Source organism: Dermacentor silvarum, chromosome 4 (genome assembly GCF_013339745.2).
Source record: "Dermacentor silvarum isolate Dsil-2018 chromosome 4, BIME_Dsil_1.4, whole genome shotgun sequence".
Taxonomy (NCBI): domain Eukaryota; kingdom Metazoa; phylum Arthropoda; class Arachnida; order Ixodida; family Ixodidae; genus Dermacentor; species Dermacentor silvarum.
The window spans coordinates 60721540-60734243 of record NC_051157.2 but is presented as its reverse complement, the minus strand read 5'-3'; positions in this window follow the sequence as shown (position 1 = coordinate 60734243).

Here is a 12704-nt window from a genome sequence, read left to right as displayed (position 1 = left end):
CATTCTGTATCCGCGCTTTTGAGTTACAGATGTTTGTGCACTTTAGCCACCGATTTATTTTCATTCAAGTTCCTGAGTATTTCTTCAGAACTAATTTTGCTTTGCGCTTCTCTGCCATCAAAAGAGGTCCAGCCTATGTCTTCCTTCACTGCCTGATTTGTGGTTTTATCATGAGCCACCAAGGCCAATTGATCTACCGGTCTTTCGTTAACTTCTAACCCCAAGATGATGTCTGATGTTAAGCACAGAATGGCATACGTAAGTGCTGGCACCATTACTCCTTTCTAGACTCCTCACACTACCTCATATTTATTATAGCCTAAAAGTGTTCTATGTTTCATTATTGCTGCTGTCTGCTTCCCCTTCATTGTTAGATTATATTGGTTGATGCTGAAAGTGATGCAGCAGCACCTGTGGTGTGATCTTACAATGGTTCATAAAGCGAATTGTTTGTGTGATTGGTCATAACCTAAGAGCACCAAGTGGTTATACATTGCAATCTTCGCTTGCTTGTCCTCGCATGACTGATCAAAATCGCGTTTCTTCATCAAAAGCACCAATCTGCAAATGTTCTCGATCCAGCGATAATGAACTTCTCAATGACTTGGCTAACAACACATAGCCAAGCCAAAATGCACTGAACACATCGTCTTCATGTCGTCTTGCTTGTCTTGACTCTATGTAGTGTTGGAAGCACGTGTAATAATGCCTTCCATTCCTTCCAGATACAGGTGTACAGCTGTTTCTGTGGCATAGTTCAAATTGTGACACTATTATAACAACCCCATAGAAGTTTCTGTGGAGCAAGTCTGTGTTTGCATATCTTGGGAAGTTCATGCTTAGTTGAGTCTGAGCAAGTCACAAACCTCCGATTCCACGAGTTTATGCAGGCCCACGATTCCATCAGTTGCATTGAGTCGGAGCACGTGATTTCATTAGTTGAATGAGTTGGGCAGTATGTGAACACGAGTAAGCCATATATAGTGTGTATTATCCCATGAACCACCAACTGAGTGAGCCTGCCTGAGCTTCATTTTGGTTAACCCTTTAGCAGGCAACCCTGAGCTGTACTCGTCACATGAGTTTGTACCACTATCGCCAACGACGAGTTACACTCGTCCGGCCCGATTTTCCGCTCCTTCCACCGCCAAAGACGTATCACGGTCATCAATTGCTTTGCTTGCAATTTTCAACCCTAGATAGCGGTAGTTGTCTATGAAAAAACCGCATTTCGTGCCTTTCGCACGTGTTTTAAGCCTAACAACAGTCATTTCATAATGGCGCTTCACAAGAAGAATGCTCCAAGAAAAAGAGGCGCTTCTTGGAGCAGTACGGAAAGCAACTTTAGTGACGACATGGAATTTGTGTCCAACAGCGACTCGGTAGTTGTCTTTACCCTGGCTATTGCATCAGATGACGACGGTGACGCACGGAGCAGTGCACGTGTGTGGAAGCGCGCGAACACCGATAACCCGCTACCTGCGCCTCCACGGTTTCTCTTCTCTTCAGTGCCTGGAATCTTGCGGCAGCCCACTGACGAGAATGACATTCTCGGCTGGGGACCATGGCATGACCACGGCATGCATTGAGGGAAAGCTGCCCTCAACAGCAGTGTTTTGTTTTTAATTTCTGTGCTAATTCTAAACAGAAATAAATGATGTACCATATATTTTCAGAATCAGAATTGCATGGAAAAAATTATGACTACTTAAAAAATAATTGGCGATTTTGGTAAGTTTTTCGGAAGTTAAATTGGCGGTTAAAGAGATATATATATTATGAATTGCAATGACTTTGGTGGGACCCATTGGCAAGCGAACGAATGAGTGGCCTAGCTGAGTCAGACTTTGCATAGTCTGAGTGTGAGTGAGCTGCCTGATTCTGATTTTGGTGAGTGGATTCTGATTCATCCATAAGCTAAGAGTATATTTTTTGAGTCTGTGTGGATTCTGTTCACTTTACTGACCTAGGTATATAGATAAATATGTTCTTTCCAAAAATAGACTCTTTGGCCTTTATGCTCCTTAGATAAGTACACCATTCATGTCTCAGGAAATGTTGTGGAAAAAAAGCATTTTTTTGCCTTGAGGATAGTTCAGGTTTATGTGAGTTTTTGCATTGAATGCAAAGGAGGCTTGAAAATCGTGAATGCTCATATAAAATGGGAAGGCTACGCATTGCTGGCTTGCTTTCATCGTGTTAGGGACACTGGAGAATGATGTAGGATAAATATAAAAACATATTCTGTAACTGAACAATTGTAAGTGGAGCATGTGCTAATGGTACTTCTGTTAATGTGTAATTCACCATTCCGTATGCATAGCAGCATCCACACTCTTTCCCACCTAGGTACGGGCATCTGCAGTTAAGAGCTCAAGCATGCTGGCCGCATTCTTGTATGTTGGTTGCATGAACTTTCACTGTTGAGTTCTCTCTAATCTGCCTGTACCTTAAACAGTTGTTTCCCTCCCTAGTGCGAAAACAGATGAGGATGCATCCCATGAGAAGCATGTACTGCGTGTATACTGCGTACTACATACGCATAAGTACATACTTACTAGATATGTACTTATGTGGCCTGACACTTTACCAGTCTGCGACTTCTGACCTATGATGACGTCCATGACTGCAATTATTGCCATCCACATCTTCAGCTAGGCCATACATTGCGATTACTTTTACTCCCGAACCTCATCGTGTCAGATGACCATGCGCTGCACGTCGTCCCGGGTGATGTGCCTCGTCATGGTCCTTTTGTCTGATGACGTCGCACAGCTGCTTCGCCCGCTTCCGGCACTTGGCAGAAAGGTGACGATGCGATGACCCGGTCCTCCGGACGCACTCCGATCAATGCGGATGTGCTCCGGGGGCAGGTACTCCTCCTGTTCGTCGGTTAAGAAACAAGGGGGGGGGGCAGTTGAAAGAAAATATCACCCTCAGCAGTGCTCACAAAGTCTAGCGTCTCATAATCTTATCTTCTTGGCGGGATGAGCTGTTGAAATGACAAGAAACCATCGCCGGCCAAAAGCTGCACCTGAAGCGATGAAACATAATTTGTTTGTCATGCTTAAAAATTTCCTTAAATTAAATTATGGGGTTTAACATGCCAAAACCAATACATATCTGGTTATGAGGTGCGCCATGGTGGGTGACTCTGGAAAATTTGGACCACCTGGGGTTCCTTAACATGCACCTAAATTTAAGTACACGGGTCTTTTTACATTTCACCCCCATTGGAATGCAGCCGCCGTGGCTGGGATTTGATTCCGCGACCTCGTGCTTAGCAGCCCAACACCATAGCCACTACGCAACCACGGCGGGTTTTGTCATGCTTGTGGTGTGCATTGTGGTGTGCATTGTTGCTTTAGTGACAGTGATCATTACATTTCAGCTCTTCATAGTGTCTGATTACAGTTGCACATAAACAGAAAGCAAGGCAAGCACGTGGGACAGATGCTCGCTTGATATTTAACAGGCCTGCAATACACGGCACCATAGCCAGTAAAGTTCATGTTTATGTGTCCCATTGAAACTCATGCATTGAAACTCTGGTTTCAACAAAGCCAAAGGTTTTTAATTGATATAACGAACCTTTTAGTTCAGAATGTAAATTTACCGCTCATTTTGCGCCGATTAGGCCGAAATCTGGTGGCGCGCCATGCGACTTGTAATTCATCTGAATTATGCTGCAGTTCAAAACTCCCGTGAACAGCACTTGGCAACACAATACCTGGCAACACAACAAACTGGTCTAGCATGCTGTGCCGGCGGTTACAGAAGCACTCTATAAATTCTGCCGCCTCGCACCGTGCTCTGCCAACGTGGGCGGCTCCCGCACTCTTGTGCGCGCGACCTGCTGCGCCTTGGCCAAAGGAACGCATGGCTTTCGCTATGGTAAGGTAAATGCGGTACATGACAACGTTCTGTACATTCGCAGACAAGGGACCGCATTTCATAACGATCAATTTCATTCTGCATTTTTTTTTGGCCACCTTCAGTGACGCTGACAAAGCCCTGCCGCCGTTATCGGTGGGACTGGCACGACGAATAATAAAGAATGGTAAACGAAACGGATCCTACAAATTACGACTATTGCTCAGGTCCTCAGCCAGCCTATAAGCGTCTCGTGATTACACCGGCGGGGCACTGCTAGCCCCCAATTAAGTGCAATGCCCGTCACTGGACAATAGCGCGAAGAGATGCTTTTTAGTGTCGTTTATAAGCGTACGCTTGCATACAGTGACGAGTGTTGTACAAAATTGAAGGCTTGCTGCGCTCTGCCAGTGCACTCAGGAAATACTAATTGTTACGTCGCCATTTGACCACGCCCAGTGATGGCGAAGATTGACTATAGTGCTGACGTTTGCATTAGAGAAAATCATCTCGCTGACAAAGTGGTAGAAAACATTCATTCCGTCATTCGGCGGTGCGCAGCGGGCTTTTGCATCGGCTTTCCCAATAGCTGCTAACAGCACAAGCCACCTTTCTTGGCGGCCAATGTCGGCCCTGAGGGCGAACAATAATTATAACGAATTAATGGAGGTAACGAATTGCCCCTCCCTCTTAAATTTCGTTATAACGAGTTTTTACTGTATGTAGCTAATTCAGTAGGTAGGAATGCAAGAAACCAGAATTGTCAAAATTGATCTTGCTCTGTCCACAACAGTGTCTTGTAGAGCCTTCAGTGAAGCTTGTGGACATTAAAATACCACCTACTTGACGAGTTTCTAGATAGAGAATGAACCATATATTGTTTGCTCATGCTATGCTTTAGACACACAGCTGAGGTCTGTCGTGATAATCGGTTAAATCGTGCCAGGTCTGACCTAACATCGGAGCTTGCAATAAGTCAAAGCGAGAATTTCCTGTAAAGCCTGTCAGATTTAATTCAGCAAAATGCATTAACTACCTAGGCATGATCTCATAGAAAGAGTGAACGCTGCAATGCAAAGTACTGCCCTTAAGTAATAATTTACAGCGTTGCAGCCTATACCACAAGAACGGGCGCTGTTCAGACAAGTGTGGGCTTGAAGGGAAGAGCAAAACCTTTCTAAAGCATATCACATTTATATAGCCGCTTTGAGTAGTTACCTAACCACTGATCGTATGATATCCACTCAGACCCGACAAAGCGTAGCAGAACCTCTATTTACAAGCTGAATGGCCTGGTTAACTTACTTTGAAAAGGGCTGTACTCATCACATAACCTGCCGACACGGTGTCGCATTTTGCATACGAGAAGACTCAATAGGGGCCCCAACCTCAAATTTGCTGATAAACGCGAGAGCCGCTTCTTCCCCTTGCGGAGATCCGCGTCACCATGTATCAGGTCGCCGGCACCGTGAGACACTCAAGGCACTCGCGATGTCTTTGCGAAATTGCCCCTCGCGTCGCCGTTGTTTCGCGATGGTTCGGCGGTCGGGTAGCTAAGGAGCTCGGTACTGTTGCGTGGTAAACTTCAACACCAGGGGCAAAGTCACAGGCCTGCGCGGCACACGCAGCACAGTCACAGCGTAAGCTGGTTGAGCGGCTCAAGAGTAGCTCCAATTTCGGCACCACGCACAACAGGGTCTTCGCGGCAAAGTGTCTTCGCCTTGTTTTGACGAGACCGATCTGAACTGTCTGCCCGGCGTCGACGGCAAGCTGCGGCTTGTAATGCTTTCTGCAAAGCAGTCTGCTGAGCCCGATGAAGCCTTACATGTCGGGCACGCTGCGTTTGCAGGCACCTTAGCTAGGTGGCGCCACCATACTGGCGGAGGTTCGGGCAGCTCGGGATCGCGTTGATTGCGCGCCTCGTCTGAATCGCATCTCATCGTCTGCGCCTGCGCACGCTGCTTTTCCAGGCGCCTTACCTAGATGGCGCCACCATACTGGCGGAGGCTTGGGTCGTCTGCGCCTGCGCGCCTGCCTAGGGAGCGTTTATAGTGCATTTTTCCGCTTCCCGATAGCAAGCGCTTGCGTGGCTCAGTGGCTTCCACGCAGCGGGCGCGGGTTCGATCCCGGCGGGAACCGGGTATATTTTATTGCGATAGCAATTATATGGACACTCCAATGGCATTTTTGCCGTCGTCGTCGCCATGAGGTTCCGTATAAAGTCCAACGGCGATAAAACCGTCGCCGAGCGCCGTACGCAGCTTAATCTCACGCACGCGAGAGAAGAAGGTGGCCGGAAGCGCGCGCTCTTCGGTCGCTCGCGGGGCACGGAGAGGAGGTGACGGAGACGGTAGGGGTGAGGGGTGCGTTCTGCTCTTGCGGCTGCTGCTGACGGAGCTTCCGCGCGGGTACCGTATCTTGAAAGCGATCTGCTATGTGGTCGCAGTGTGCGCCCGCGGAGGCCTCTCTTCAAAGCCATCTGCGATGGGTACAAAGTGCAAAAGTGGATGCGCCGAGTGCCGGTAACTTCGTATGCGTTGTGCTTTCGACATTTAGTTTGCGTTGAAGCGAGACAGCGTGAAGGTCAATTTGCCCGCTGCTGCTGGCGCGCTTTCTCAATCGTTTCAAACAGTTTCCGCGGTCATAGAGGGAGATATGTTCACGTTTACCTGCATGTGCGCGCGTGACACCGTGCTTGTTTATTTAGTTAGTAAGCGAATATTTACAACTTTATACGGCCGATAGAACTACTATCCTTACATCGTATAGCTGTCTACTAATTTGCTATCGCAATCGATGCTTCGCCTTTCAGGCGAAACTGCGACTTTTTTTCGCATTTGTGGCGATAGCGGTTACGGTCAGCAGCGGCGGCGGCGGCGGCGGACACCATCGCGAACCGGAACGGCTATCGGAATGAGCCCATAACAGCTTACGCTGTCAAATTTGGAGAACGCTTAAGCTTCGCCTTTAAGCCTTTAAGAGTGGAACGCGATAGCATGCAAAGATCCCTGGCTGCTTATCAGGCTTCCCGGCAACTGCAACTTTTTTTGTCCAACTTACCTCTGCGCGCGGCTGCCAGGGGCTTTATAGGCTGCCGTAGAGTTACCGTATATGTTACCATATATGCTACTATACTATGCTACCATATATGTATATGGTAGCATAGACAATAACTCTAGGCTGCCGAGGAGGTGAGCGCCTTCTGGATGCTGTTTTTGCAAGGAAGGAACCTCGCCGCGCCGCTGTATGAATTGTAGAAATGCTGTAAAAGGGGTTTATGTTTTACTTTCGGCGTAAGAGAATTATGTTTTCTTGTATATTCAAATTACAATCTGACACTATCGCGTCTTTAGGTTGTAGTTAAGTCGTACTTTACGAATTTTCTGGCGGATTTTACGTTGAGAAATTCAATTTCGTTCACTAACGCCTTGCGCCGCGCGGACGGCCTGCGCGGCTGGTAGGGGTGGTTCGGGATGATTATTTCCACGAAGACGCCGGTGCACCCGCGCCGACGTCGACACCAACGCCGGAGTTTCTGCGACACGGGGATCTCAACGCTATCGCATTATAAGCACCCGGGGCGCCTGCAGCCGCCTGTCAAGCTCTACAGTATCCCGTGGGAAAGGGTAGCAGGCAGGCATGGATATCCGTCGTCCGCAGGATCAAGTAGGAATGCGAAAGTTTGCCGTTTTACTGAACGCTTGCTATTATTCGCAGCAGCAGTGTTGATTCGCCTTTACCTCAGTCATGACAGCTTGTTCGTGACGACGAAATTATCGCTGCAGTTCTACTTCGACACACTTTGAGTGACGCATTGAGCGTCGGCTGATTCGCGCATGCGACGCACATTGTGCTTTCTCCTGTTTGTTTGATAGCGCGCGCTTGATCGGCAACATTTCTGTACTAGCAAGTTGCAAGCAGTTGAGCACTTTAGCACAGGCGTATGATTAGGTAGCTCATTTCGAAAAAGAATGCGGGCCACGCAGTGTGTGGCATATTGACGCCGCGAGTTGTGTTGCGAGAGGAGGGCAGCAGCGGTTTGAATCGCTTCGGCTCTTGGCCGTTCTTTAATACCGGTTAAAAACGGGCACTTTCTATCACGATCAAGCCCGATACGGATCGAAATTTTTGGTCGCGATCAAGAATGGTAGCTGTTGCACGGTCCGACAATCCAGATCAAATTGGCTGCGCTCACTCGGCATGAAGGGCCGTTTATAGTCCGACGTAACGCGAGCGCGCGCACGCTACGTCACGCTGGCGAAAACGAACCCCTCTATAGTCGAGCGCACCGGCGCAGCCAATGTAACCGGCGGCTTCTGACGCGCCCCGACGGGCCCGGCGCTGAATTGGTTCCTGACCCATTCGCGCGTTGGTCGCGTCGACTGCGCCGACCTACAATGCATTTCGCGCGAAGAAATAAAGGCGCCCACGCCGCTTCGCCCAACGTTTATAGATACTTGAAAAACTATCTATGAACGTTGGCTTCACCGATGGTTTAAAGCGGCGCGCGGGCTTGGGATCGTTCTGCGCATGCTCCGAAGAGAACAGCTGACGGCGCGCGCGTATGGCGTTTCGGCTGGCGCAGCGCAAACGGCGTAGCGTGGCTGGCCGCGAACGACGCTGGCCCGCGCGCCGATAACGTCGGACTATTGACCCTTTTCGCGGAGCAGTTTGTTTTAGAGAAACGAGATGGCGCTCACGGCGGCGCGCCATACCTCTCCTCAGCGACCGCGCACGAATACGAAACCATTACCGCTTCTACCTTGCTTCTGTGCTATCAGCTGTCGGAAATGCAACTGAGTTTTCGCTAACACATTGCATGTGCTCCAATCATGCTAGATTGAATCATGTGGATTGAAGACATGTGCAGTAGTTGGCTGCAAGAATAGTGACTGGCATGTTAAGGAATAGAATGAATATGTGTGGCGAAGTTCGTGGACCGCTGCTGCAACTGTCCGAACGTGTTACCGGCACTTTGTGATGTGCGGATTTCCTGGAGGATACAGAAATTTGCTCATCCGCCAGCCTCGTATCGCTAACCTTTAAAGAAAGGGCGTCATCCCCAGAACGTCGGCAAGAGTGAGTACCGCTCGTTAAACAATGACAAAGGGAGTAGCGCCGCTTCCTGTCATAGTAAGTTTCGCGCACGTTATCTATACACATCTGTCCCAAATGGCAGGAAAGTTTTCGCCCACTCTATCGCTGACGTGTCAAGAATAAGTGAATGGGCGCACACTTGAATATATGCGCACTGTATACGTAAATAAATGACGGACTGCACCGATTGCGCACGAATGGTCGAAGCTGAATGTTTCGTGACGGTCCACAGGAGTAAGCGAGTTACTAGCAGTAATGTATATATTTGCTACAAGGTATTACAATGCACAAAACAGCTACGTTTCAAGCCTTGTGCGCAGCAAGAACAAATCTATCGGAACTGAGCACAACCGCGAGCGCTTAGGCAGAAAATAATCAGATAGTGGCCGCACCGAGAAACGTCACTGAGTCAGAAACTGACAAGCCACTGCTTCAAAATGTTTGCCGAATTAAGAACAAAGAGCAAAACACACTAATCCTGACTGAATTCATGGGCGGAATGTTTGGCTAGCTTGGAATACATGTTTAGCCCCGCTTTTAGAACAAGCACCATATACGCTGCTTGCGCCGTTTGCACATAGCTTAATCAGCTCCAAAAGCGCTTTTGCATGTTCTCTGAAGCTGTGATAAAAGCTTCGTGTCGTCCACCTAGTCACCGTCTACGATATCTCCGAAAACAAGAGGTTTTCTAAGCTGCGGCGGCGTCATACACTTCCATTGTAAACAAGGAGGCAACGGATGCAGTTGAGGCAAGCAATGGACGCGTCACCACGTGATCAAACATGGCAGCGCCCACGGGATCGCCGCGAAAAGGGTCAATATACGGGCCTTTACGGTGCATACCACATCACATGATCGTGATCTCTGGGATACGGATCGTGCCACATCGCGGTCGAAAGTGCCCGTGTAGAGGCACCCTGTCCGGAATGGACTCGACAGCGCTCCAAAGTGCTTGAGCGACAAGGGTAATAAATGCATCATGTGTTTAGACACCTCAGGGACGTCACAGTCGTGTCGCGCCACGTACGCGATGGTAAAATCGTCCCGCTTCGTACTTGTGAGGCGGCTTTCCACGAGTGTTTCTTCACGCTTTTTTCAGTCTTTGACGAATCCTCTGCCTCTTTCTTCGTTTTAGTTTTGAACATGCAGCGATATCGCATCACATCACGCCACTCGCTACACCTGCGCGAAGCTGCCGCCACTACCAACGCTCAGCGTTTGGCACCAAGCGGAAGCTACGAGCCCCAGTGCCTCCTGTGATAATGGACTCCAGTTAGATGCGAAAGCCCCCTCGACTCGATATGGATAAAAATTTCGCATGCGAAAACGTTAAATAAATTAGCACGCGAAAGCGAACAAGCGCGACTTACTTGACTCTGCCCAACAGCAGTGGTGCACGTTTGTCTCCTCTCTTGTTTTTATGTTGAATTTCGCGAGCAGATGTCGGCCCTTTCGTGTTTTTGAGGCTGTTGTGGCACTGAACGGCAGGCTTGTGCGGAAAAATGCACGGGAGGCATAACCTCACAGCCCGTGCACTGCCGTACGCAATACGCCTATACGCAACCGCGCTGCCTGGCGACTTTCATTTGCTGCTCCGCAAGCACCGCTGTTCAGCAGCGTCCGTAGCGCCGCGAAGTCGAGTTAGGGCGGCCTATATATTGACCCTTTTCGCGGAGCAGTTTGTTTTAGAGAAACGAGATGGCGCTCACGGCGGCGCGCCATACCTCTCCTCAGCGACCGCGCACGAATACGAAACCATTGCTGCTTCTACCTTGCTTCTGTGCGATCAGCTGTCGGAAATGCAACTGAGTTTTCGCTAACACACTGTGCTCCAATCATGCTAGATTGAATCATGTGGATTGAAGACATGTGCAGTAGTTGGCTGCAAAAATAGTGACTGGCATGTTAAGGAATAGAATGAATCTGTGTGGCCAAGTTCGCGGACCGCTGCTGCAACTGTCCGAATGTGTTACCGGCACTTCGTGATGTACGCCTACCTCGAGGATACAGAAATTTGCTCATCCGCCAACCTTGCTAACCTTCAAAGAAAGAGCTTCACCCCCAGAACGTCGGCAAGAGTGAGTACCACTCGTTAAACAATGACAAAGGGAGTAGCGCCGCTTCCTGTTATAGTAAGTTTCGCGCACGTTATCTATACACATATGTCCCAAATGGCAGGAAAACTTACGCCAACTCTATCGCCGACGTATCAAGAATAAGTGAATGGGCGCACACTTGAATATATGCGCATTGTATACACACAATAAATGACGGACTACACCGATGGCGCACGAATGGTCGAAGTTGAATGTTTCGTGACGGTCCACGAGAGTAAGCGAGTTACTAGCTGTAATATATATTTGCTACAAGGTATTACAATGTACAAAACAGCTATGTTTCAAGCCATGTGCGCAGCAAGAACAAATCTATCGGAACTGAGCATACCCGCGAGCGATTAGGCAGAAAATGATCAGATAGTGGCCGCACCGAGGAACTTCACTGAGTCAGAAACTGACAAGCTACTGCTTCAAAATGTTTGCTGAATAAAGAACAAAGAGCAAAACACACTAATCCTGACTGAATTCATGAGCGGAATGTTTGGATATCTTGGAACACATATTTAGCCCCGCTTTTAGAACAAGCACCATATACGCTGCTTGCGCCGTTTGGGCATAGCTTAATCAGCTTCAAAAGCGCTTTTGCATGTTCTCTGAAGCTGTGATCAAAGCTTCGTGTCGTCCACCTAGTCACCGTAAGCCGCGCCGGCGTCATACACTTCCATTGTAAACAAGGAGGCAACGGAGGCAGTTGAGGCAAGCAATGGACGCGTCACCACGTGATCAAACATGGCAGCGCCCACGGGATCGCCGCGAAAAGGGACAATAGCTCCGTCGGGCTAGTACGTCTTACCTCAACCTCAAGAGCCTCCATGTCGTCGATGGGAACGTCGACTTTTGTGTCCATGCTCTCCTGTATCTCGACAGCTCCTCCCGTGTCGGAAAGGAACTGCCTCGCTCGGAAAACACCTCCATTGTCTGAGGAAAAAGAGAAACGAGTCTTTATGCAATACATTCTTTAATTTAGTCATTGCAGGCATTCGAAAACCCCTACACTGCAATGAGCTCCTTTTTTCTTTTTTTTTTTCGTTAATAAGTACTGCAGCCACGTGAGATTTTCAAGAGGTGCACGCAATATTTTCTTGATATGGGGTAGCCACAGCTAGTGCAGCCTAGTAAAATAAATGGTTACTAGCACGAAATAGCTTCTGGACAACGTTTACGATGTTATTTTCTTTGCCGGATGAATATGTTTAAATTGTTGATACATGATTCCATGGACAAGGAGTTTTTTTTTCTTTTTTACTCTACAGAATTCTTAACAATCGCCTATGGCAGTTTGAACAGGATTACTCGAGGAGGTGGACATTACGAAATCAAAATACGTAATCGACTAATTAACAATTTCATAAATTGGTGATTTTACTAATTACATTACGACAAATATTGCAATTTACTAACTGTAGCCGGTGAGCTTGCAAAAGGTACCAACTTTACTTTAAGTAGTGTGTTTAAACAGGCTAGTTGATAGCGAGATTCTTTATTCATGTTACTAGCGCAAGAGAATAGGGACATAGAGGGTTCGTGGTGTCTGCGTCTCTAGTTTGTATCCCGTTTCTATCGCGGTGGTAACGTATGAATCAAGAACATATTGAATTAGAACGAATTCTGAGAATG